Genomic DNA, 27,568 nt, shown 5'->3' on the forward strand with positions numbered 1-27,568 from the left:
AGAAGAACGAGAGCGCAGCTATTTGAGCAGATATTAGAATTCTTTAAGGCTATATAATTAAGACTAGGTAGGACTAGCATCGAGAAGACAAAGGAACAGAATAGAGAACTCAGAAACATATATATATATATATATACACACAAACTTATTTTATGGCAGTCTGTTGATCAGGTAAAGGACTGGACTTTTCAGAAGGAAGGGAGGGAGGGAGGGAGGGAAGGAAAATTGAAGGTAAATTACAAACAAATATAAAATCAAAACAGTAAAATGTTTAGAATACAATATCAAAGAACTTCTTCATAATCTTAGAAAACAGAAGGATTTTATAAGAAACATATAATGCAAACCATAAAGGAAAAGACTGGTAAATCAACTCTAATTCATAAAAATTAATAACCTTATAAAAACATTAAAAAAAACATGAAAAGGCAGTTCACAGAAAAGAAAATCCAAATGTCCAATAATAAGCATATGAATATACACTCTCTCTCTCAATATTTAGGGAAAAACAAATTAAAATACAGTGAAATAATGTTTCGCACAAAGTAAACTGGTAAATATTAAAGTCCGAAAGCATCAAGCGTTGACAAAAATACCCAACAATATGATTACATATACTCTACTGAGTGGAGTATGTAGTAGTACAACCAACTTAGAAAAATAACTAGATTCATTCATAAGGAGGAAAATATTCATATCCTAATGACACAAAAATGCCATTTCTAGGAACATGACCTGGCAAAATTCATGTACATATGCATCAAGGAGCCATGTAAAAGATTTTTTACAAAAGAATGATTTGTGATATTAACAAACTGGAAACCCAGGTTTCTTTCAATCATATTCTGGGTAAACATTAATAGCGCTATTCTATGGCTTATATAGCATTACATACAATATTATACAGTTGTGGAAATGAATGCTAATAACACAGATGAATCTCAGGAATGAGGTGTTGAATAAAAAAAGCAAGTCACAAATTATACTTAATGTATGATTCCATTTATACAAATTTTTAAATCATGCAAAAAAATGAAAATATGTCATTTTAGTATTCATACATATGTGGTAAAGCCATAAAAAAAGGAAGGAGAAATAAGCACAAAAATCAGGATAATATCACCTCTGAGGACACTGAGAATAAAATGAGTTGGGGACAAGAGACACAATACACAGGGACTCAAGTTACAGCTAATTTTTAAACTTTACATAAATTTTAATACAATTCTTTATCTACCCACAATTTAACAAAAAAACTGAATTAAATAACAACATTTTAGAAAAGTGCGCCAAGAAACAGGAGATAAAATGTCATATAGTTCACATTTTTAATTATAAATGACAATCTAAAATTCATTATAAAACGTGGCTGCATCTCTGCCAAATTCTTACTGTAGTAATTTCTCATTCTGAGTGACAGATAATCATGTAAACAAGGTATAATTCAAAGACTAACAGTACATAATCTTGTTTATAAAATGCTGCACCCAGATAAATGACAAAATACTACAAAATGTATTATTTTTCCCTACTTCATAATTTATTATATGCCCTACAGAGATAAGATGCTCCAGTACTGAAGTTTTTGTCATTTCTAGAAAGAAGTTTATTTGATCTGCTATTTCACAACAGCCAATTATTTGCTATAGCATTCAATCTCCCATAAATAACATTTCAATGCCATCAGAAATACCCTGGAACTGATTTCCAGAGAGAAAACAATTAAGAAAACTCCAGTTGTTAAAGCCCAATATTCAAATTCAAAACTATATCTTTTCCCACTGTAAACGATACTTCAAGGAACTGAACTGAATCCAAATAGGCTACCTGCCAAGAGGAGATAAATTTCATTCTGGTCTACTAAATTTTTGTAAACCCAATATCCAGAGCTACTAGACCCAGGATTCCACAGCCTGACTGAGATGCCAAGTATTCAGGCCAGAGCACAATTAAAAAAAAAAAAAAGTACACATTGTTCTGGTTCCTCTAACACAGCTCTAGGAAACAACAGTGCAGAACCGGTTCTGGTTCCTCTAACACTGCTCTTGGAAACAACAATGCAGTCCCAGGGGACACTCCCCCACCCCACCCCAACCCGCAAGCTTGGGAGAGCTGCAGTCTGCACTGCCACTGAGAGCCAGAGATGCCCAGAATCCAGAAAGTGAGGCTGAGGGAAGAGACACAACCCGTCTGGTGAAAGCGCCCAGACTTTCCCTTCATCTCTGCCTGTTCAATGTCTTAAACCAGCTCACTAGATGTTTTTGATATCTTTACTGTAAGCAAAACAATTAACACGAAAGCTGCTGTTTACAGACAACAGGGACATTTAAATACAACATTTACTCTGTTAGTAACAGAGATTCCACCATCTCCCAGATCTTAATATAACCCTGGAGAAGTCCTATCTAGATTTTTAATTAAACCCTCCTCCACCTATGGATTCTGTCAGTGCAAGAGGAAATAAGGCACATGGTCAAGACAAGCATATAAACAAAGGTAAACCAACTGGGTTCCCCCAGGAGGGCCATCAACCCTAGCTTCCCTTCAATTGTTTTGCAAATCCTTCCTAGCTTCTCTCCACACTCATTACAACCTTGATAACAATTTGACACTGTTGTACTTCTTATCCTTTAACAATCCTACAAATCTCATCCCCAGTTAAGTGCTGTACATACTAACATGGTGCCCCCAATTGGAATAATTGCTGGGTATCAACAGTGTGTAATAAAAACATTCCTAGGACAGTCCAGAAAAAATTTAGGAATCGAGGGAGGGCAATAGCCTCAATAAAGAGATGATTCTAAAGTTGGCAAGACTTCTTTATATTCAGAAATTAAATGTACAAATAAAAGATTCTACCTTCCAAGTATCTATGTAACTTAAAATTAGTCCTGGATGTAGTTAAGAGATAAGGAATTGCATGCACATGGTAACAGGACAGCAAGCGACCTACTACAACGTTGCAGGAGGCCCCACTGAGCACAGCAGGAATGTAACACTGCTGCTCTTCCTTGGTCAGGCAAAGAGCATCGTCAAATGCAATTAAATCACACCAAATATCAAAATACAGCAAGGAAAGCACAACACAAAATGTCATGGGAGTTCTGCATCTGGAGAAGTCTGATGCATAAGTTATTGAGCGTGTGCTACAGTACCACATGATCAAAGAAAAATGAAGAAAAAGGAAAGGCTCAGTATTTTGGTCCCAGACTGATGTTCTGAAACACACAGTCTGAGCTTTTGCATATAATATATACAGCTGTGGATTATAGTGAAACAGGAATCCCAACTCATGGGTAGAAAGCTTAGGGACTTAGGGTACTAAAACACTGAACTTTATTTTGAATGTTATACATTTAGAGGGTTTTCTGCTTTCCATTCACAGGTCCTTGTGGAAGCAATGGCATTCTGCAGTTACTACAGAAGGAAAGAGTTGGGCAGCAGGGACTGGCCACAAAGACAGCATTAAGTATCTTCTGTATGTTTTAAAAAGAGGGAGCTTTATTAAGATGCTAGAGGTTTCTTCACCTCAAAGGAATATTACCTTTGGCTGAAATTACAGGGCACAAAATAAAAAGGCCAGGCGCGATGGGGAAGAAGCCACACAAGGAACTCAGGACCTCATGGAAGGGGCACAGCTGAAATTAAGCACGGGATGGATCTGAATACAAATGAACTTATTTTCATTCATCAAAGACTTTGAAACTATTTTTACCTGAGGAAGTGAGATTTTAATGATAAACACAGGAAAAGTGAGTTTTGCAGCTTTTCCATCAGATCAAAGTACTACATGCAGCACAACTCCCAGCATTTGCTCAAGAACTATCCCACATACCAATATCCTTGCTGGGTTTAAAAAATCTTTTAAATGTAGTTTGCTACATTTCTTAGGAGGCAGATGGTTTAAGCTAAATGTCTTATTAGTACTGGGTGTCACTTAAAGTTCTGAGCTTGAGGCTGTGCAAAATCATCTTTCCACATGTGCCCGAAAGTTTCATCAAATAATGAACATGCCTGGAGACCAGGAGACGTCAGGGTATCTTTTGTTCTATTCACCCTTGTCAAAAAAAAAAAAAAAGAAGTCAATTTGCTGTAAGCAGGTAGATATCCCACATTTAGAGCCACCTCTGAGAAAGACCATCTCTGCAAAAGGTCACTGGTGGATGATGGCACTGCCATCTACAGCAGAGGTGGATGATGGCACTGCCATCTACATCCCCATGAAGATGATTTCATTATTTTCTGAGGCCAACAGAGGTGGTCACCTGCTCTTTCATCAACTGTCCCCAATAAGAATAAATTGTACATATGTAAATGAGTCAGTAAACTCGATAATAATGGTTCTTAGGTTCCAAAATCTTCATGGTCAACTTAGTATTGATTCACTTGGCATACAAAAGTAGCAGAAATCAGAAGGAGAAATTTTACTCAGTATTTGTTCAAGATAGGAAAAGGGGCCTTACCTCCTATCTTTGGTAGCATTACCAAGAAATTTTTTGTTTTGTTTTCATGCACCACATATGAATTTTAAATTTTCTAGTGGCTACATTTAAACAATAAATAAATAGTAAAATTAATTTAATAATATATTTTACTTAACCCAACTATCCAAAGTATGATCATTATGGTAGGTACTAAAATATTAAAAGATTATTGATGAAATAGCTTACTTTTTTATACTAAGTCTTCTAAAGTCTGCTATATAAAGCACATTTCAATTCGGACTACTCATGTTTCAAATACTCAGTATGTGGCTACCAGATTGGCCAGTACCACTTTAGGCCATGAGATTGCTTCTTTAAGTCAGAAAAGAAGAGGACAGTTTTCAGAAAACCATTTCACAGTCAGGGGTTTAAGACTATATCTGGAGAATAAAAATGCCACAAAAACTTGGACAAAATATACTGAAACCTGGTGCTCTAGGAGAGTATAGTGAGTTCTTAACCCCAAACTCTTGACTTCATCTGATATACCTTAAAGCTAAGCACAAGTTTTTAAATCCCTATTTTATGCAAGGTACTACAGAGATAACATGAAATAACTACATTCTGTTCTTTCAAAAATACAGTGTCTTGATGACAAGATAGGAAAATAGTCAAGAAAAAGGAAAGTTTGGGATATTTCAAGGTCACAAATTCTTTTGCAAGGAACATCTCTAGTAACACTAAATGAAACAGGAGTAAATTCTACAGTTTTTTTTGAGAAAGGTCAGGAATTAGGATGTGGAAGAAGGAGTTTCTACGGAATAATAAAGTCAAATTAACAAAAATCTATCTTCTGCAGTTTTCTCCGTGAACTCTAGTTAAAAGAGAATCTAATTCAACAAAGACAAAAATGGGCTAGATGGTCTAATAGTCCAGAAAAGCAGTTTAAAATATAGATATTATTTAAGCAGCAGAAAGCAAATTTTATATTCTTGCAACAAAGAAGAAAGTGTGAAAATTGTTTATAAACTGTCTGCTCCATTTAAGGTAATGTACAAAGATGTAGTAAAATTTCTGACTTTGTACTAATTTTATTTCTAAATTGTCTTTCTTTAATTTACTTGAAAGTTAGAAAATCAAATAATACCACTACATAAGAAAATGTTCATACTTTTAACCATTAGAAAAACACAAAAATTAAGTGAAAGTCGGCTGCTATACAGCTATACAAGTGTACACATATTTTTCCAGTCAAATTTTTCCAGTCTCATTAGTTAATGCTTTTCATTGTACATTTAAAGATTTTGGGCACATAGTTGACTTAATGCTTCCAAATCTGTCAGCATATCAACTTCCATGTGGTCCCAGTAAATTCCTTCTATTACCCAACCGTTTTTCATGCCTACTATTTCTTCTCATTTCCTTTCCACTACCAGAACATTCAAGCAACTTTATTCTCATGTCTACGAGCTAAGATATGTATTATGATTATTTCTTTTTGATCAGAGTATTCTTTTCCAGGAGTTAGTCAATTTAAGGATATTTATTAAATATAAACTTTGTGCAAGATACAATGTTAATGCACTGTTGGAATTTAAAAAAAAGATACCATCAAGGCTTTGAAATCTTTATGAAAAGAAAAGCACACATAATGAAGGTTACGAATACATGGTGGCAAGTGATAATTGCAAAATCAGTAAAGCAATACTAAGTGCAGTGGGCCTCAGGATAAGGGGCAGTATGACCGGGCTGGGTACTTTGGAAGGAGTATTCAAAGGACTTGCAATCATCGAGTGGGTGGACACAGAAGGTTTCGCGGTAGGGAAAAAAGGAGGCAAGCCATGGCAACCAGAAATACAACACATAATCCAATGGCAGCAAGGAAAGTTTTTTGAGTGGATGAAACCCAGTAGGAAAGCATTGAAAGATGGGCACCAAGCCAATCTGTACATGCCAAGAAAAAGGCACTACGGGGCATAGTTAGGAGCCTGGCTTTAAGACAAATCTCATGCCTAATGTGGTTCCACCAACTACTAGCCTCAACTTCCTAATCAGTAAAATGTTGATAACAATAGTACCTACCTCAAAGAGTTTAAGTATTAAATAATACACTCTTACGACAATGTTTAGCACATATCAAGATATCAAACTAGAATGGATTCTTAATATTTGTTCAGAAAAGGACATCATCAATCAGTGAAAAGAAAACCTAAAGAATGGGAGAAAATTTAAAATCATATATCGGATAAGGATTTAAAGTCCAAAATACATAAAGCACTACTTAACAATAAGAAAGGAAATAATACAATTAAATAACAGGCAAAGGACTTGACTAGACATTTCTCCTGAGATATATAAGTAGCCAATCAGCACATGAAGGGTTGTTCAAGATCATCAACCATTACAGAAATTCAAATCAAAACTACATGGAGCTAGCACTTCACATCCTCGAGCATGGCTATTATTTGAAAAATGGAAAGTAAGAAGTGTTGGCAAGGATACGGAGAAATTGCAGTGCTAGTGTCTTGTTGGCAGAAATGTAAAATAGTGCAGCCATCATGGAAAACAGTTTGGAGCACCTTAAGAAGTTAACTATGGAATTACCATATGACCTGGCAATTCCAATCTTAGGTATATACTCCAAAGTAGAAGTAGGTATTCAGTCAGATACCTGTATACCAATGTTCATAGCAGCATTATTCCCAATAGCTAAAAGGTAGAAACAATACAGCTATCCACTGACAGACAAATGGACAAACAGAATGCAGTGGATTCATGCAATGGAATATTATTTGATCATAAAAAGTAATGAATTTTGAAATGTGCTATAAAATGGATGAACCTTGAAAACATTATGCTAAAGTGGAACAAGTCAGACAAAAGAAGACAAATAATCCATGAATCCATTTATTATGAAATATCTGGAATAAGTAAATTCATAGGGATAGAAAATAGATTAAAGGTTATCAGGGGTCAGGGGGAAGGGGAAGGGGAACTTATTGCTTAATGGGTACAGAGTTTCTATTTGGGGAGATGAAAAAAGTTTTAGTAATGGAAAGCTGTGATGATTGCACCAACATTGTAAAAGTAATTAATGCCACTGAATCATACATGTAAAAATGGTTAAAATGGCAAATTCTATGTTATTCATATGTTACCACAATAATAAATAACAGAAAGATGATAGATAAAAATATTTATACTTTGGGGAGGATAGTGTGGGTCTCATGATCAGCCATGCTAAAGGTATGGCTCTTGCATTGTCACCATTAAATGGGTCTCAGAGTAGAATGACATGATGAGTAACTCAGCTGGGAAACAATGGCCACTGAGATGTCCAGAGGCCTTGCCTCTTCCACATTCCATTTGCATGGCCTTCTTTTTTTTTTTTTTTTTTTTATTAATTAAAAAAAATTAACTATCACAACATTAGAAATCAATCCATTCTACATATGCAATCAGTAATTCTTAATATCATCACATAGGTGTATGGTCATCATTTCTCAGTACATATGCATCGATTTAGAGAAAGAAATAGCACGACAACAGAAAAAGAAATAAAGTGATAACACAAAGAAAACACAAATAAAAATAAAAAGTACAAAAATATATAAGAGAAAGAAAAAAAAAACAAAAAAAAACTATAGATCAGATGCAGCTTCATTCAGCGTTCCAACATAATTACATTACAGTTAGGCAGTATTGTGCTGACCATTTTTTTTTTTTTTTTTTTTTTTAGACATCATACCATTCTACATATGCAATCAGTAATTCTTAACATCATCACATAGATGCATGATCATCGTTTCTTAGTACATTTGCATCGGTTTAGAAGAACTAGCAGTATAACAGAAAAAAATATAGAATGTTAATATAGAGAAAAAAAAATAAAAGTAATAATAATAAGAACAAAACAAACAAAACAAAACAAAACAAGAACCTATCGCTCGGATGCAGCTTCGTTCAGTATTTTAACATGATTACTTTACAATTAGGTATTATTGTGCTGTCCATTTTTGAGTTTTTGTATCTAGTCCTATTGCACAGTCTGTATCCCATCAGCTCCAATTACCCATTATCTTACCCTGTTTCTAACTCCTGCTGAACTCTGTTACCAATGACATATTCCAAGTTTATTCTCGAGTGTCGATTCACATCATTGGGACCATACAGTATTTGTCTTTTAGTTTTTGGCTAGACTCACTCAGCATAATGTTCTCTAGGTCCATCCATGTTATTACATGCTTCATAAGTTTATTCTGCCTTAAAGCTGCATAATATTCCATCGTATGTATATACCACAGTTTGTTTAGCCACTCGTCTGTTGATGGACATTTTGGCTGTTTCCATCTCTTTGCAATTGTAAATAACGCTGCTATAAACATTGGTGTGCAAATGTCTGTTTGAGTTTTTGCCCTTAATTCCTTTGAGTAGATTCCCAGCAACGGTATTGCTGGGTCGTATGGCAATTCTATATTCAGCTTTTTGAGGAACCGCCAAACTGTTTTCCACAGTGGTTGCACCATTTGGCATTCCCACCAACAGTGGATAAGTGTGCCTCTTTCACCGCATCCTCTCCAGCACTTGTCATTTTCTGTTTTGTTGATAATGGCCATTCTGGTGGGTGTGAGATGATATCTCATTGTGGTTTTGATTTGCATTTCTCTAATGGCCAGGGACATTGAGCATCTCTTCATGTGTCTTTTGGCCATTTGTATTTCCTCCTCTGAGAGGTGTCTATTCAAGTCTTTTTCCCATTTTGTAATTGGGTTGGCTATCTTTTTGTTGTTGAGTTGAACAATCTCTTTATAAATTCTGGATACTAGACCTTTATCTGATATGTCGTTTCCAAATATTGATTCCCATTGTGTAGGCTGTCTTTCTACTTTCTTGATGAAGTTCTTTGATGCACAAAAGTGTTTAATTTTGAGGAGTTCCCATTTATTTATTTCCTTCTTCAGTGCTCTTGCTTTAGGTGTAAGGTCCATAAAACCGCCTCCAATTGTAAGATTCATAAGATATCTCCCGACATTTTCCTCTAACTGTTCTATGGTCTTAGACCTAATGTTTAGATCTTTGATCCATTTTGAGTTAACTTTTGTGTAGGGTGTGAGATATGGGTCTTCTTTCATTCTTTTGCATATGGATATCCAGTTCTCTAGGCACCATTTATTGAAGAGACTGTTCTGTCCCAGGTGAGTTGGCTTGACTGCCTTATCAAAGATCAAATGTCCATAGATGAGAGGGTCTATATCTGAGCACTCTATTCGATTCCATTGGTCGATATATCTATCTTTATGCCAATACCATGCTGTTTTGACCACTGTGGCTTCATAATATGCCTTAAAGTCAGGCAGCGCGAGACCTCCAGCTTCGTTTTTTTTCCTCAAGATGTTTTTAGCAATTCGGGGCACCCTGCCCTTCCAGATAAATTTGCTTATTGGTTTTTCTATTTCTGAAAAATACGTTGTTGGGATTTTGATTGGTATTGCATTGAATCTGTAAATCAATTTAGGTAGGATTGACATCTTAACTATATTTAGTCTTCCAATCCATGAACACGGTATGCCCTTCCATCTGTTTAGGTCTTCTGTGATTTCTTTTAGCAGTTTTTTGTAGTTTTCTTTATATAGGTTTTTTGTCTCTTTAGTTAAATTTATTCCTAGGTGTTTTATTCTTTTAGTTGCAATTGTAAATGGGATTCGTTTCTTGATTTCCCCCTCCGCTTGTTCATTGCTAGTGTATAGAAATGCTACAGATTTTTGAATGTTGATCTTGTAGCCTGCTACTTTGCTGTACTCATTTATTAGCTCTAGTAGTTTTGTTGTGGATTTTTCCGGGTTTTCGACGTATAGTATCATATCATCTGCAAACAGTGATAGTTTTACTTCTTCCTTTCCAATTTTGATGCCTTGTATTTCTTTTTCTGCATGGCCTTCTTAACACAAGTTAAAGGCAGTATAACAACTCAAATTTGAACTGGCTTTTTCTTACCAAGCCACATCATTCCATTACACCCTAAGGGCTCCAGAACCAACCTGTACCTCCACCTCTGTACTCAACTATGGGTTCCTAATAATGCTTCAAGACCTTCTCATCTAGGCTGAGCATCACAATAGAGTAAATATCATTATGGGATCAAAAAAGACCTGGATTCAAATAGTGTCTTCATGTGTTACTCTGACAAGTTATTTTCTCTGCATTTCATTTTATCACATGTAAGACATGGAAACAATAAAACCAAGTTAGATACGTTCTAAGGCTTAAATGAGATAAGTAAAGAAAAGCCAACTAGCACACTGTTTAATATGCAATGCCAAGCACTGCATTACTTAGCCCTCAAAGCAACTTTATAAGGTAGATGCTGTTATTATTCTCATTTTGCAGAAATTTAAGAGAAGTAATTTGTCAAGTTAAAGGTATTGTGATGGGCAGAGCTGGATTCGAACAAGGCAGCCTGATCCAGAGACCCCACATCACTCCCTCCTTCTCCACCTTCTCGGAACCATAGAGGAATAATTACATTGGACAATATCAGCTCTCCCAGGCCCAGGACCTTGGTGATCTCTTTCAATCACCCCTGGGAAGATCTTTGATTGACAAAATGCCACCATCAAGGGAAATCCTTAATGTCCTCCAGAAAGTTGTTTATGGTCCCAGCTGTTCACCCATTCCCTTCCCTTTTCATTCCAAAGTTAACACATTCTGATAAAAATGGCCATCTTCCAAATACATTCTGCCTTCTCCCTGTTCTAACCGGGACCTCACAAAATTTGCAACCAGGTTGGCTCCATGCCTCAAGCGTGATCCTGAATTTATTATGAGCTACTTTTTTATATACTCCTTATCAATCTTTCCCTCAGTTTCTGTGCCATCAATAGTTTTTCTGTACCAAACACATTAGGCTCTTTTCTTCACTCATTTCAGCATTGCTCCGCTTAACTCTACTGTTTATCTAGGAAAGCGTCTCGATTTTTTGGTTTGGCAATCCAAGGCCATTTTTTTTTCATTGCAATTTCCCCAGAACATTAAGGAACCTGAGACTGTTAAATTATTTTTCTTTGAAGACATAAATCCAATACTACTTGGAGAAAATAAACTTACTTCTGATATAACTGCTCAAGTCTCTGTGCCTTTGCACAGCACAGTAATCCCACGACTCTTTTATTCTATCCAACTAATGTGTCCTAAAATAAATGTTGATACATCTGCTTTATCACTAAGCAGATGAAAGGTACCTATTTAAACTATGATTCATTCTTTCCTAATTTAATACTGTTTTTTTTTAATCTTTTTACATTTGCATCTGTCTCTTAAACTTCAGGAAAGTGCAAGTGTGATATCCACAGGGATGATTTATTTCTTCTTAAACACACTGCTGAGTTCACCTGTCTCTAATAATGCCACATGCCTTCACTGACCTGAAGAATAGCTGGCATGCTCTGTTTTTTCAAGCAGATACTAGGAGATTGAAGAATTTTTCACATGACTGAGCCCCTGACTCCTTTCCCAAGAGATCAGTCTTTCTCCCTGCATTTTCCCCTCACATTTGGTACACACTTCTTTTGGACTGCCTCAGTAAAGCAGATGGGTGATGTGCACCAATAAGCCAAGTCATAAGTTATTTTGATAGTTCTACAAACCAAGTGAAGTAAATATATGTTATGAATCACACTATAGAAATATCTGAGCAAAAGACTTTAAGAATGTGCCAAGTTTCCCACATTCTTCATGTTGGACTGTCACTAGCAATGTTTCAGATAAACCCATTTCTTAATATCATTTAATGTTACTTTAATTCCAGTAACTGGTGGCTTGGAGTTTTTATCTTCTTCTTTTGCAATTATAGTAAAGATATATCAAGCAACAGGATTCTTCTGCCTCAAGACATCTAATGTCACTTTAACTTACACTGTGAGAAAAGGGACTAGGTTTATTCTAATTCTGTATAAACATAATTAAAACATAACTTGGTGGGTCTTTCCATATAACTTCTGCTTCTCAATGGTATTTGGCTTTGGTAACCAACATTAGCTCATTCCAGGCTAGTTAAAATATCTAATGGTTAAACAACCAATCATATCCTAATTATGGTCTCATCAAGTACTAAGCTGATCCTGGGTTAGGTGAGCAGAGGTAAAGCCTATGACAGAAGGAAAAAGCATCTCCCACGCAGAAGGCTGGACCCTCACAAAGGCATAGCCCTCAGCGATCTGCAAGGAAATGTCACCCTTCAACTGACAACCAAGGTCACTTACCTTGAGTAAGTAATGAGATTTCCCACTATTTTAGTTTGTTAAAGCTGCCAAAATGCAGTATACTAGTAACAGGATGGCTTTTAAAAAGGGAATTTTTGAAATTTTAAAGTTTTAAAAAGGGAATTTATTAAGTAGCAAGTTCACAGCTCTAAGGCCATGAAAATGTCCAAATTAAGGTACCAATAAGAGGCTACTCTCACTCAAAAAAAGCCAATGCTGTCCAGAAACTCTTTATCAGCTGGAAAGACACATGGCTGGCATCTGCTGGGGTCTCTGGCTTCTAGACACCTCTCTCAGCTGTGAAGCCACATGGCAACATCTGCTAGCTTTCTCTTCTCATTTTATAAGGCTTCCTCAGAAGCATTTTCTGTCTGCATCTCCAGAGATCTCTGGCTGTGTGGGCTCTGTCAGCACTGAAGCTTTTTCCAAAATGGTTCCCTCCTAAAGTGCTCCAATAAGCAATCCCACCTTGAATGGGTAGAGACACATCACCATGGAGCCATCTAATCAAAAGTTACCACCCATGATTGGGTGGGTCACATCTCCACGGAAACAATAAAAAAAAGATGCTATCCAGGAATATGAATGAAGATTAAAGCACATGTTTTTTCGGGGGTACAAGATAGTTTCAAATTGGCTTTCTCTTTGCATTAGAAGAAGTAGAGAATTTGTTAAGAGCAATGACTCAGGAGCCAGGTTACAGGGGTGTGATTTCTATCTTATCTACTTATTAACTGCACTATACCTGGCGATTCACCATCCACACCATGACTCCATCATCTCATCTCTAAGATGTGGAAAATCATAGTGCCATATGGATTGAATGAGTTAACATATGTAAAGTGCTCACAATATTGTTTAGATATAGTAAATACTCAATAAATTTTAGCTTTTATTCTAATGATGCTTAATATACTCTGTAGAATTAATTGTTGGAATTCAATTTACAAAAACAGAACATGATTTAGTAGGTGTTTAATAAATACTTACGAAATTAAACTCACTGAATTGACATTTCATAAAACAATCTAGCATAAAAGTTGATGGACATGGAAAGTTGAATATACTTGTAACTCAGGTACAAAGGTAAGGTGAGTACTGCTAAGAGTCATGGTGGGCTAAGGTAGGGCTTTAGGACCAGTGGGGTCAGGAGAGCCTGGAACCAGGGGGTCAGGAGAGCCATGTCAGCTACCCCAGGCTGAGTAACAACTGACAACAGATGTTGTCCCAGGTGACAAGAAAGAAGGAGAAAAGAAGTCAAATGTCTGAACCAACATCATATAATTTAGGAATTTCCAGATTAGATCCCTCTGGGTTACTCTATAACCAAAGACACTCCTCACATCTATAATGACTCCTAGAATAAAGAAACCAGAGCAGGGTGATACCTGTGGATTTCTACAGGCATATTTTCTTCCTGGCCACGTAGATTTTCCAATGCATTCTCTATATGGACATTGACTGTATGACCAGAATAACCAGAGGTTGAAGCAGTTGTCAGATAATTTAGTTGGGACACATATAGTCTTTAAAAAACAGCCTATATATATGAAATCCAGGGTAGTCATTACCCCTGAGCAGGGGGGGAAAGGGAATGGCGATGTTAAGACAGACTTTAGCTATACAAGTATTTTTTCATTCCTTAGGGAAAGGAAAAATAAAGGAAGACTGGAAACAAATATGTCCAAATGGGAATGAGCGTTTATGATATTTTTCATATGCTACTGAACATTTTAAATTTCTCAGAACAAAAAAAGGAAAAACAAAAGCAACTTTTCTTACTTAAATTACCTGTCTTAAAAAAAAAAAAACAAAATTAACGACTCGCTAGTACACTACCATCACCAAAATGAAACACTGCTTTAGCATGTCCCCAGCAGATGCTTTCACAGTTATGCATTCACTTTCTAAAGTTCTGGTATAAGTTCATGAAGCAACATCCCCTTTCTCACACACACAAAATCTATCTCCCAGAAATGCCACACATAACGAAGTTTCCCTGCAGAACAACACAACTATGCAACATAAAATTTAACAGAATAATCAGGGGCCCAGACTGCATCCATCACCGCAAAACTCACTGTCATTTTAGAGGGCTTTTTAAAATTGTATATGAAGACTGCTTACAAATGAAAATGTAATACATCCCACCCAGCCTTTCATTTTAAGGTGGAAGAATATCCTCATGAGAAAGACTGATGAGTGCTCAGAACAGAAAAATTCCACTTATCTTCAACATGATAAGAAAGTGGCTAAGAGTAAGGATGAGCAACAAGCATTCAACTTGTGTCCTATAAGATACAGAGGAAAGGGGATCAGATGATGCCTCAGAATATTTCTTAATAGTCCTTCCTAGAAGTTTCTCCTAAATTTTTCTAGGAGAAATAATAAATGACTTGGCCTCTATACTCTGGGGCAGCCTACATAGTGAAATCAGACAGATCTGACTTCAAATCCTGGATCTTCCACTTTCTAGCTGTGTAATCACTGTGCAAATTACGCAAGCTCCTGAGCCTTGCCTTTTGCTTTGTGTATGGTGGGAAGATCTGCTTCACAAGGTGTTTTAGTTTGCTAGCCGCCAGAATGCAACACACCAGAGACGGACTGGCTTTTAATAAAAGGGGATTTATTTTGTTAGTTCTTCAGAGGAAAGGCAGCTATCTTTCCACTGAGGTTCTTACGTGGGAAGGCACAGGATGGTCTCTGCTGGTCTTCTCTCCAGGCCCCTGGGTTCCAACAACTTTCCCTGGGGTGACTTCTTTCTGCATCTCCAAAGGCCTGGGCTGAGCTGCGAGTGCCGAGATGAGGAATGCCGAGCTGCTTAGGCTGTGCTACATTGCATGCTCTCATTTAAGCACCAGTCAATTAAGTCAAACGTCATTCATTGCAGCAGGCACTCCTCCTAGCCGACTGCAGATATAATTAGCAACAGATGAGGTTCACGCACTATGGCTCATATCCGCAGCAAGAAAACTAGGTGCCTTCATCTGGCCAAGTTGACAACTGAATCTAACTACCACCCAAGGTGATGGTTAAATGAGCTGAGTCATGTGTTAGCTCTTGACTTGTAGCAGGCACTTCCTATTAGCTCCCTTTTTCTTCCCCATGAGAGAGAGATAATCAATAATTAAACCCAAATTCTCAGGACATTGAAAAGTAACACCATAAGTATATTGGGCAGTTTATCTCCTTCATCTCCAACTCTGGAAACACTGGCCATCCTCAAATTATTATATAAGAATAAATTGTTAATTGGATGCTTTTGTTGTACCTAATGCCATGTGAAATTCTTTACATAGTTAACCTCATTTATAATAACCTCATGACACAGGTATTACTAATTATTCCCATTGTGTAGATGATGAAATAAATTAATCCAAGTTTATACCATAGCTAAAGCAGAGATCTGGGGTGCTGTATGACTCCAGGGTCCATGTACCTACTCACTGAGTAGGACTTTGCTCCATCACAGTTAAAGACAAACAAGGAAGGCAATTGCATAACTAGTTTTGGGGGTAAAATGTACCAAAATCGTCCTCATAGTCAACATACAATTGTCCTTATGTGAAAACTAAACTCTGTTTCTTATTCTCCAAGCTCTAATTCTCAGAGCTCTGATATACAGACTTTCTGTGAACTTAGTTTGGTCCAGTAGAATTCTGGACCGTTAGTGACTGCAGTTGGATGCTGAGCTGCACTGGCCACATAAGTTAAGAAAACACAGTCAATATTAAGTTGCAGAACTTCCAATTGACCAAGACAGAAAAAGATACTTGTTTTACACCTGTTCATTTTCTTGGCCAAATAAAAAAGCAATTATCTGCTCCAGTACAAAAAACACAAGCAGCTTGGACCCAATATGCATAAAAAGAAGTGCTGATCTTAATCATAAACTGAAAATCAAAATTACAAACTTGGCAGACTGAATGAATAATAGGAAAAAATAATTACCCCCAAGAAGTTTCCATTAATTTCTGCTCATTGGAAGAAAATTATAAATTTAAAGGGCTTAAGTCAAATACTAGGTATGAATAAATGGCATAGCTTCTTCATATCATGGGCTAAGAAAACAAATTCTCTTTCAAGGCTCCTGTTAACTTTTCTTAAATATGAAAATCCTTCCAAAACTACAAAAATGTACAAGGAACATTTTGGTTAGAAGACAGTTTTGACTTTTCACAAATGTGCAGGACTCAATTATGGCAAAAATCTCAAAAGTGCTGCTTTGCCAACCTAAAAAGCATCACAATATTAAACAGTTTGAGTCTTTTAATTTTCACATTTAAATAGTATATTCTATTTGGTTTTATCATCACACTTTCCAACATATGAATCCAAAATAAAGATGAGCATGTCACTGCACTGGTTATTCTTTACCTACAGGAGTCAAATTCCACTGGCATCTCTCACAAGTTCCTCCATGACAGGGCCCCTGTCCACCTCCCCTGCCACATCTCCTACAACTCATGGCCTGAGCTGCATACAGTTAATCTCTCTCTTTCTCTTTTTCTCTTACTAGTTGCATATCTTTGTGCCTTTGCTCAAGTTGTGCTTTTGCCTGGAGATACCACCTACTTTTCTTCAGTTCTCTGTCTCATTTGCTAGGACACAGCTCATGCTAAACTTCTCAGGCTGGCTAACATATTCTAGCATGTGTACCTCATAATTCCATGTACATACATCTACCATTGTATCTTTCATTTTCAGTGAAATTATCTTTTCCACTTGTAGGACTTTCTCACCAGGACGTAAATGGACACCTAACCCATATTGGGCCGATCAGTCTCTTTTCTAAGAATTTAGAGTCAGAACACAATAATTCTAATACATCTCTTTTGGAGACTTAAAATGAGAAGCTGCAGGAAGCTGTCACATTGTGTGTATCACATCTTAGGGTCAACTTACAACTCCTACACAATCTCCAACTACATGCCAATGAAAGTACACTAATTAAAAAGAGAAGAGGAAAATGATATCAGTACAGCTTCATTAGATTCTAAAGATAAAAGAAACCTTAAATAAAGTATCAAATAACAAGGGACCATCCCACCCTTACCCACCACCACCTTTTCACAGATGAGAAAAACAAGGATCCAAGGAGGTAAAATAACTGGCCCAGAGGCCACAGAATATTAGAATAAAAGTAGAGCCCAACTTTCCTACTATCCAGAAGCCACGATCCTTACACTATCCTGTGTTGTCTCTCATTTCTTTACCTTCAGCACCACCTGGGAAATAGCTATTCTCTTTCAAAAGCAAAACAAAACTAATCACTGACCCTAAATTGTTCAGGCTTCTTATAAACAGTAACGAGGGGCAATTATGAGAGTTTCAATGTTGAAGACACACTGTCCTCTTAGTCATCGGCCGTAATCACCCCTTATTTTCTGCTTAAAGAAGGTCTGGTGTTTGGCACCTAATCTCAATTTATCGGGAAGGTTTGCCCTGTCATTTACAGCTATAAATTATGTACTATAAAGTAGAACCCACTGGCAAGAAACAAACTGCATTGGGGATAAATGCATACTCTCTCAGTGACTGCACGAAAACAAACTGCAGTTATTTAATTAAACAACTTTTTTAACCAAAACATTTTTTCCATCATATTTGCAGTATGGATCATAATCCCTTTCACAAAGTCATGTTCCTTTCACAGTCACGAAGAAAATTTACTTAAGAGAGCTAAATGGAAAGTAAAAAAAATAAATCTATAATAAAAACATAACAATCAGGAACAAAACTCTCTACCATTCAGTACCCAAAACATTGGCTGTTCATTAGGTACTGAGGCTATAGCCTGCTCTTAGCATAAGACAAACAGTATGGCTTCCTTCTATTCAACTCAGGGTGATGGTTCTTTTTTTTTTTTTCTTTTGCCAAATTATGATATCTTAATTGGCCTCATCTTTTAAAAATACATCCCTTTAAACACTTAACCAATTCTGTTTGAGGTTAAATCATTAAGGGAAAATCTTTAGTGCTGATGTCCTCATAGAGACTGCTGCTTACAATGATTTCAAAATCCACACACATTTTCTAGCTTATACATAAAGTAATAGAGATCATGGTTTGAATATATAGTTATTAAAATGCATAAATTCTACACCATATGCAACACATCTTCCTACATGGCTATAATGTCATATATGCAAGAAAACTCGTAAGTTAAGTCTTTGGTTATAATTTGATTTTCAGTCTAATGATTTGAGTTTATTAAAGTGATATTGATTCAATAGCAATTCTACATACAACAGATAAGTTCAGTTTTTTAAAAGATGCACAATTCTGCATTTGTTTTGGCATTAATTAAAAATCATGAAGGTGGAGCAGGCGCACTAAATCTTAGCGCTACTATTTATTAGAACCCACTATGTATCAGGTACTTTAAGCCCTTTTCACATATTAACTCATTTGTTCCTCACATTAACCTAATACTGCTGCCAATTTACACATGAGGAAACAGACACAGTTTTGTAATCTGCCCATGACTACCTGTCTGGTAGGGAGTACAGCAGAATTATAACTTGGCACTCTCGTTTGGGCCCGTGCTTTTTATTGCTAAGTATATTGCCTACCTCAAAGATTTTTACAGGAATTACCATTGTAAGCCACATGTAAAACCCACAACATGGTTCCTAGTCCTTGGGAATTGCCCATTTCACAGGTGCTACATGATGCACATATGTTGATCATGGCTCTCGTCTCTGCATAAGAGAATTTTCAGATCATTTGCATTTCTAGAATTCTTCCCTTCTGCTGGATAAAACAGCCCTCCAAACTCCTTTTTGAAAATTTTTTGAACTGTCTCTTTCCAGCATGCATACTTTCAGGATTCTGTCACATTCAATCTACAAAACAGAGTACCAGTTCAAAACATGTGCCGGCCAATTTTCAGAGCAACCAACTGGAAATCCCACCACATTACCTGAAACCACAATGATCTACTGCCTGATGTCAAGTAATGTTCTTGTGGAAGATTTATTCATATATCACTGAGTGTTTACGATGTTATGATACATGGACACTGGGCTTTATTAAAATCACTCCATAGCCTCTTGGCAGGCTATATTGAAAAAGATAAAGAGAACAATAGAAACATTTAAAGCTGAATGCCAGTAGTACAAACTACGATAACAAAGAAATTAGCAGGAAGCTCCCTAAAACCACCCTATAAGCGTTCTGCTAAAGAAGGGAACAATGTTTGGTGACCTTGAAGTCACAGCTGCGACCCTCTTAACCAGGCGGGCCATTGATTGAGTATTCCATATGGTGGCTGTTGAGCTGATGGAAAAGCTTGAGGACTGGGATCCTCTTCCAAGAGCCTAGTGCGACGTGACAAAATAGCATGCCAACCAGAAATGCCTACATTCTGATAGTTTTCTCTTTCAGCATATGCCCCTGTGCATCCAGTTGGAAAGCAGATGCCTAAGCTTGATTGCTCTGTACTGAGAAAGGGAAGAACTTATCATCCAGTGACTGAAAGGCACAGGGGGTTGAAGATTGCCAACAATCGGTACCCAATCAAGACCAGGCAGAATTAACCAGGGACTGTCAGCTGTTAGGAACTCGACCAACTGCTAACCATAAATTAAAAAGAATTTTGCATCCTTTAGCCTGTGATTTATTTGGAAGAAGTTTTCAGTGTTAACTTTTGAATAAAGCCAAGTAACATTTTATTAAAATGCTCCATTTTTGTGATCTCAGTTTAAGCACCAAAACAGATATCAGTAAGCTCTCAGATGAATTCAAGGTAATTTCAGTAAGCTTCCAGATGAGATTGAGGTAATTTCAGTAAGATTTCAGATGAACTCAAGGTAATTTCTTCTTTACCACATACTCTGGGGTCTAGTTCAGAGAAAATAATGTCATTCTCAACTAATGGTTAGGAAATTGTAAAAGAAAAAAAAACTGCCTTCAAATTTTTTACCAAAAAAAAAAAAAAAAAGAAACTTTTCTGCTAAGTTCCTTACTTGAGAGAAGCTACATCAAAGAAACCTGGGAGCCCAGCTTGGGTAAACGAATGCAACAACGAACATTAAATGTACGACTGTTTTTGGGACAAAACCCTGTTCTAAAGACACTCTCCCATTAAATACAGTTTGTAATTACAAAAACTGACAACACCAGACTGAAACAATGTTTTAAAAAAAATAAATTTCCCATTGTTTCCCACTGTTTCTGTCTCTCCTATAGCAAGACAACACAGTGTGGTCACCTCACCCAATAAAATAATCCCTCTCTGTAGAAGGACAATTGCCTACAGCAATCACCCGCCTCCCTCTCCAGTACCTTAATGTTAAGTAAGCATGTGTGCAATCCAATAGTGCTGAAGGGTGTTAACAAAAGCTATGGTCAACTCACTAGGTTAGAAAGAAACTATGAGTAAACAATGAAAAACCTTGGGATGCATATGGACAAAGATCAGATGCATTTTGATATTATCCAAGTGATAAGAGCATGTGTATAAATAGTTATAAATAATAAATGATTTACAAGAATTATATTAGTTATAATATAGTATAATATATATATTATATTAGTTATATGCCAGTTTGAAAGGATTATGTACCTAGAAAAGCCATGTTTTAATTGTGATCCATCTTGAGGAGGCAGCCATTTTTTCTAATCCCTATTCAGCACTATAGGCTGGACACTTGATTAGATCACTTTTAAGCTCAATTCAGCGCTCTAGGTTGTAGTCTTTTGATTAGATTATCTCCACAGAGATGTGATGTGCCTGATTGTGAGTAACAACCTTTGATTAGCGGGAGATGTGACCCCACCCATTCCAGGTGGGTCTTGAATAGTTTACTGGAATCCTTAGAAAGAGGAAGCATTTTGAGAGAGAACCACAAGAGCCCACACAGCCAGAGACCTTTGAAGAAGAAGCAGTTTGGGGGAGCTTCATGAAACAAGGAGCCTGGAGAGAAAGCTAGCAGACGTTGCCATGTTCGGCCATGTGTATTTCCAGATGAAAGAGAAAACCTCAATGTCATCAGCCTTCTTGAGTGAAGGTAAACTCTTCTTGGTGCCTTAATTTTGACATTTCTATAGATTTGCTTTAATTTGATCTTCATGGCCTTAAATTGTAAACTCACAACTTAATAAATTCCCCCTTATAAAAGCCATTCTGTTTCTGGTATATCACATTCTGGCAGCTAGCAAACTAGAACAGTTAGTTTGGTCAGAGTCATAAAATGCAGCCTAAAAATTATTACTTTTTTCAGTCCACCACCAAAATGTTCCTACTTTCCCCAAATAAGCTGATGGGGTTTGGATGGAGCCATCTGAAGATTACACCTAAAGACTGAAACATTTACATCAGCCAAGAGAAGAGAAAGTTTCATTGCAAAATGTGGCCTACCACATCTTTGAACAAGCAAAGAGAGTGAGAAAAAGCTGCCGGGGCAATTAAAGGCTCTTTAAAAATAAAATTTTAGGTAATGCCTACTTTCATGACGTGGTTTGTGTTCTTAATGTGAATTGATCATGCAGGTTTACACTTTCATTAAGAGATCTTAAAGGAGGAGATTAAGAGATATGAAAGTAGGGTTTGTAAACAGAAAGGAACACACAAACTTCATTTCTAATGAATGTATTTTCTGTGTAGCTCCATTAGTTAAGTCTAATCTTCTTTCATTCGGTCATTTCCTTTTTGAAGGCAGCAGCTGAATGAGACTGAAAATGTCTCAACTGAGATCAGTCAGTAGGAAATGTATATAAAATGGTGGTAAGGGGAGTGGGGAGTCACAAGAAAACCCAGTTTTTCATCAATAATACAGGCTTCCCAGCACAGACATTTTTCCTGTCACCTACAAATCTCTCTTCATTAGCTCACTAAGTTTCTCTCAAAACTGATATGTAGCTGTTAATAATGATCTAAAACATATGCACCCTACTCATAGTATCATATATATGGAAAAAAAGTTCAAAATCCCACCTCAGGAGTTCAATTGTACATCATTTCCTACTTTAGGGGGAAAGAGTGCAATGCCAGATCTATAGATATAAAACATTAAAACAACACTTAAAAGATTGGTTACTCATTCCATGAGTGAAGGTCAAAATATTTATATGCTCCCTAAGTCTGGTGAATTTTAATTATCTTACAATTTTACTGTAATGCCAAAGTGTTCTTGTTCTGCAATCTCAAACCCTTCTTAGTTTCTTGATTTACATGCCCATGTGCAAGGTATTTACAAAAAAAGAGTTTTAAGATCCATTAAAGTGAAAATCTGAGCAATATTTCATCCACAAAGGTAGAAAGAAAATGAGCCATTTTAAGTAAAAATGGCAGGACTTTAGTTCACTGCCAGATTCCCAGCACCTAAAATACTGCTTGGCACATGGTAAGTGCTCAATATATACTGTTAAATGAATGAACGGTCCATGACAGACCCTCCAGCATGGCAGAGAATAGAGGAAATTTTTCCTGAGTTTGGTCCACAAAGTTGTTGGGCCAAGAACTATCTTCAATGCTTATTGTGTGCACTATCATTGAAATGTGAAACTAAGCATGCATATAGATAAAGAATGACTATATATAAGGAGTGAAGAATTCACTGGACTTTCTAGTGGGAAAGGGAGTAGCCATGAGTGCACAAATTTGATAGACTGAGGCAAGTGAGGGGAAGTAGTATCTACATACAAAACATTTCTCATTTCACATGGAGTAATTCACTAAAAGGTACTATCAACTGAAATTTCATCTGTTTCCAGAGTGTATACTTTCAATTCTTGGTTTTTCATTATACTTTCCACCCACAAGCCAATCACTAATCACTAAGTCATATATAAAAACAGGCAACTAAATAAATGACTTGCATGTCCCCCTAAATGTGCATGTCCCCGAGTCTGGTTAACTTCTGCAAACAATATTTTACCTGTTTTAGCACAATTTTTCGTCAACCTCCTAACAGTGCACACATTACAAAGACAATGAAACAAACAAACGAAGTGCATAGGAACTCATTCAGGCTTGTAGACAGCAAGTCTACCATTTTCACAATGGATCCTGGTATTCAGAAATCTACACAGGGAGCATAATATGGACAAATAATACTAAACTAATAATAAAATGCCACTGCTTATTATTTTTATGTCCTGACACACAGTCTGAGAGGAAAGTTACTTTCCCTCTTTTAGAGATGAGAAAATAGAAATTAAATAACTTGGCTGGAATCAGGAAGTGGTAGAGTATGGTTTAAACCGTCTGTCTTCAGCATCAGAGTTCTTAAAAACTGAGTCTCTGTTGTCTCTTTGAATTTTCTTTGCTTTATCTAATCACCTCTGACAAAAGTGAAGGGGTAATTTTCAAAAATAATTTTAATTCTAACCAAATTTATTCTCTAACATAGATGCCAACTTTTCTTTCCAAAGAGGGAGAATATATGACAACTTCCTTTCCAAAGAAGGGGAAATGGTCGTTCTTCCTCACAAACACGTGACCTTAGTAAAAATTTGGCCCAGTTTCAACGGTGCTTGAACTGCCCTCCAATCACCTGTCTCTCTGAGCTACCGTGGTGCTTGGGCTTAGAAAACAAGAAGTCACCCAGAAAGCCATGCCACCTAACTCATTGTGTTAACTCCTATACTCTATGCATGAGAAGCAAATCAAGAGGCACCTCTTTAGTGGGCCCAGGGCTGCCTGCCAGAATCCTTCTACCCCTGAGAGTTCAACAGGGAGGCAGGCCCCACATACAGTGGTATAAGCGTACTGCCTCCTCCAAAGCTAAATCCTCACCTGAGACTCTAGAGCATGGCAAAAGGGAAAATGCACAGGATTCAGAACTCAAACTGTCACGGTTTGGATCCTGACTCTACCACTTACTATGCAAACTTAGACAAGTATTTAAACTCTCAATTTCCTCCCAGAAATGGGAACTATAATTTCCATAAAATCTAAAAGGATATTGTGAAGATTGCATGAGATAAATATATGGAAAGTGCTAACCCGCTTCCTGAGACACAGTGGTCAGATGACAGATACAAGCTTCTTTCCCTTCCTCAATGACTTGTTCACTGGTGTGCTGGAAATGGCTCTCAATGGCTTATAAAAGCTGATGATTAAATTTCAAAAATTCTGCAACCTGGTTGTTAAATACAACCATTTTAAAAACTTTCATTACGTAAACTTAAAATTAAATAAGTCATATTTAAAGCAAAGATAATACTTACTCAAAAGGCATCACTTCTGAGTTAATTTGCTTCATTTTACTGTCTATGCTCTTGGATGATTTATGCCAATTGCATCTGTATGGGGAAGTAATGCAGAACCTTGTGCTGTGGACCTCTCTTCCACCTCTATACCCGGCAACTGCACATTGGTGGCTTAAATCAGCCATGATAAGAGCATTTACATGGGAATTTCAAACACTATAAATCAGGATTTCCTTTCTTTGGAGAGCCAGTTGTTAAATATTTTCCAGCATACCACTGACCATATTTCACTTCAGTTCTTTCTGCCCCTACATCTTTCATCTCTCCTCTCTACAGGGGAACTGAATACACACACATACATCCATGAAACCTAAAATAAAAGTAAAAATAAAAACCTGGGCGGGCCGCGGTGGCTCAGCGGGTAAAGTGCTTGCCTGCTATGCCGGAGGACCTCGGTTCGATTCCCGGCCCCAGCCCATGTAACAAATACGGAGAAACAGAATACAATAAAAACAAGAAAATGTTTCCCTTTCTTCCTTCCTTCCTTCCTTCTATCCTTCCTTCCTTCTCTCTGTCTTTCCTTTAAAAAAAAAAAAAAAAAAAAAAAAAAACCTAACATCCCTCCAGTTACTATCCTCTTCGTCCCCCTTCTCTCTTTGCCAAATTTACTGACAGTGGTCTATCCATGCTTAATTCCAACACTCTCTAACCACCCACTCATTAACTTATTCATTCCACAGATACATGCACAACTACTATTTGCCAGACACTGAACAGGACTTGGGGATACAACTATGAACCAAAAATCAACACAATCCCTGCCCTCACAGAGAATTCACAATCTCTTTGCAGTCAAAATTCTGACCCACCTTGAAGGTTCACCAATGCTTTATTTCCTCATTTTCTTCCTTATTCAATATTTTTTTCCCCTCCTCCTTTATCTTGCTCAACAAAGTCCCAATTTCTTTAAATGTTTTGTCTTCTTTTTCTCCATGGTCTTCCACACACACAAAAAAGTCAGGATTTCTTCAACATTTTGTTGTTTTTCCCTCTTCTCTCTCCCTCAGGAATTCCATGCATTGCTGTGATTTTATTCAGTAAGCCTATTCCTCCTCTAGCCTACCCATTTCGGTAACTCAACAGCCACAAGCCACTCAACTGTTCCAGCCAGAAACTAGAAGATTCTTGTGTTTTCCCTTTCTTCTACTCTTCAACCCAAACACCAAGTCCTGATGGCTCTATATCCAAAATATATCCCAAATCTCTTCATTTTGTTCTCTATCACCAACAACCAAGACCCCTTCTTTTCTCACTCAGTCTGTGCAACAGCCTCCTAACCCTCCTCCCTGCTTCACTCTCACCTCCCACCATCAGGCACCACAAAGCAGCCTGGGTGAGCATTAAAAAAAAGAAACGGGATCCTTTTTCTGCCACTCTTAAAATGTAAAGGTCCAAAGTCTTCCTGTTTCATCCAGAATAAAATCTAAACCGCCTTCCCTGGCCAACCTGGCTCTTCATTATCTGGGGCCTGTCCACCCCTAACCTCACCCCCTTCTACTCCCCGTTTGTTCATTACCCTCAAGCCTGGAACCCTCTGACAGGTCCTTGCGGAGAGCTGACTTCTCACTTCATTCAGGTCAGCTCAGACCACACCTGCTGTCCAAAAAACCCCACCTTCCCACCAGTTAGGCCCTTCCATCAATGGCCACACCCTGTCTCATTTTCTTCATAGTGCTTCGTTGTGCATTCGTTTGTTCATTATATATTGTCCATTTCCTCTACTAGAAGGGAGGCCACCCAACAGCAAGGTCTTTACCTTTCTTCCTCACCAGGGCATCCCCAGTGCCAAGAACATGCCTGGCACATGGTAGATGCTCAATAAACATCTGTGATGAATGAATACTTGAATGAATGAATGAAACAAAATTCAAAAAGACAGATAAAGGAACGAAAAACTTTGAGAAGAGGGAGTTTTGTTTTGTGGGGGTATGGGAGCTACACGGGCCGGGAATCGAACCCGGGCCTCCCACATGGCAAAAGAGGGAGTTTTAAGGGTCTACAAAGAACACACACAGCAATTCAAAGTAGAAAAGTGCTGATACCATGAATAGAATTTCTGTTTTTATTAAATTGCAACTTTCCTATGGCTTGAGCTATTCAATAGGCAATCTAATTTAGTGAGCAAGTGCTGATAAAGCCACGTTAATTTTCATGGCTGAGACAAAGTATTAAAAAACAAAAAAAGGGCTTTAGAAAATCCCATGCTCTAAAACAAATTTCCTGCATCCTCAAAAACATTTCTGAGACAGAGTTCTCTCAGTTTCCTCCCATACTTGCTGCAGTAAATTTAAATAAAACAAAGTGTAGAGAAAGAGCAGGGGAAGTCAGAGACAGCTCTCCTCCCCTTAAAAACGACAGCACCCTTTCTCTGATGCCCAAAGCTTTTCAACCAGTGAAGCAGTAAAATGTTTACTCTCCTTATTTGAAGCTTCACAGACCCACCCCTCAACCCCTGCTTCCAAAAGATGGCAGACAGTGGGGCTTCCCCTTGTTTCCTCTCTGCTACTTCTTCCTTACTCAACCTAATAGAGGGGAGGAAAGGTGGAAAAGTGAGAGAGGGAGGGAGGTCACAAAGAACTGACTCGACGCTTCACTTCTCCGGTTATTATACACTGCACTAGGTGATGCCGAAAATTCAAAATGCGCAAGGATGCGAGCCCTAGCCCC

At 37.3% G+C, this 27,568-nt stretch overlaps 1 protein-coding gene and 1 long non-coding RNA gene across 5 annotated transcripts in view; both read right to left on the reverse strand.

The window, feature by feature from the left end:
* Positions 1-27,568, reverse strand: part of TMTC1 (transmembrane O-mannosyltransferase targeting cadherins 1) — a 284,735-nt gene that overhangs the window by 225,593 nt on the left and 31,574 nt on the right. The gene's annotated exons all lie outside the window — the stretch shown is intronic.
* LOC143691636 (uncharacterized) lies at positions 1,260-27,561 on the reverse strand. Its single transcript, XR_013179624.1, has 3 exons — positions 25,454-27,561; positions 10,360-25,236; positions 1,260-7,799 (listed from the first exon to the last, which is right to left on the reverse strand). It is a non-coding gene; the product is annotated as an uncharacterized LOC143691636 (long non-coding RNA).

Source organism: Tamandua tetradactyla, chromosome 7 (assembly GCF_023851605.1).
Source record: "Tamandua tetradactyla isolate mTamTet1 chromosome 7, mTamTet1.pri, whole genome shotgun sequence".
NCBI lineage: Eukaryota > Metazoa > Chordata > Mammalia > Pilosa > Myrmecophagidae > Tamandua > Tamandua tetradactyla.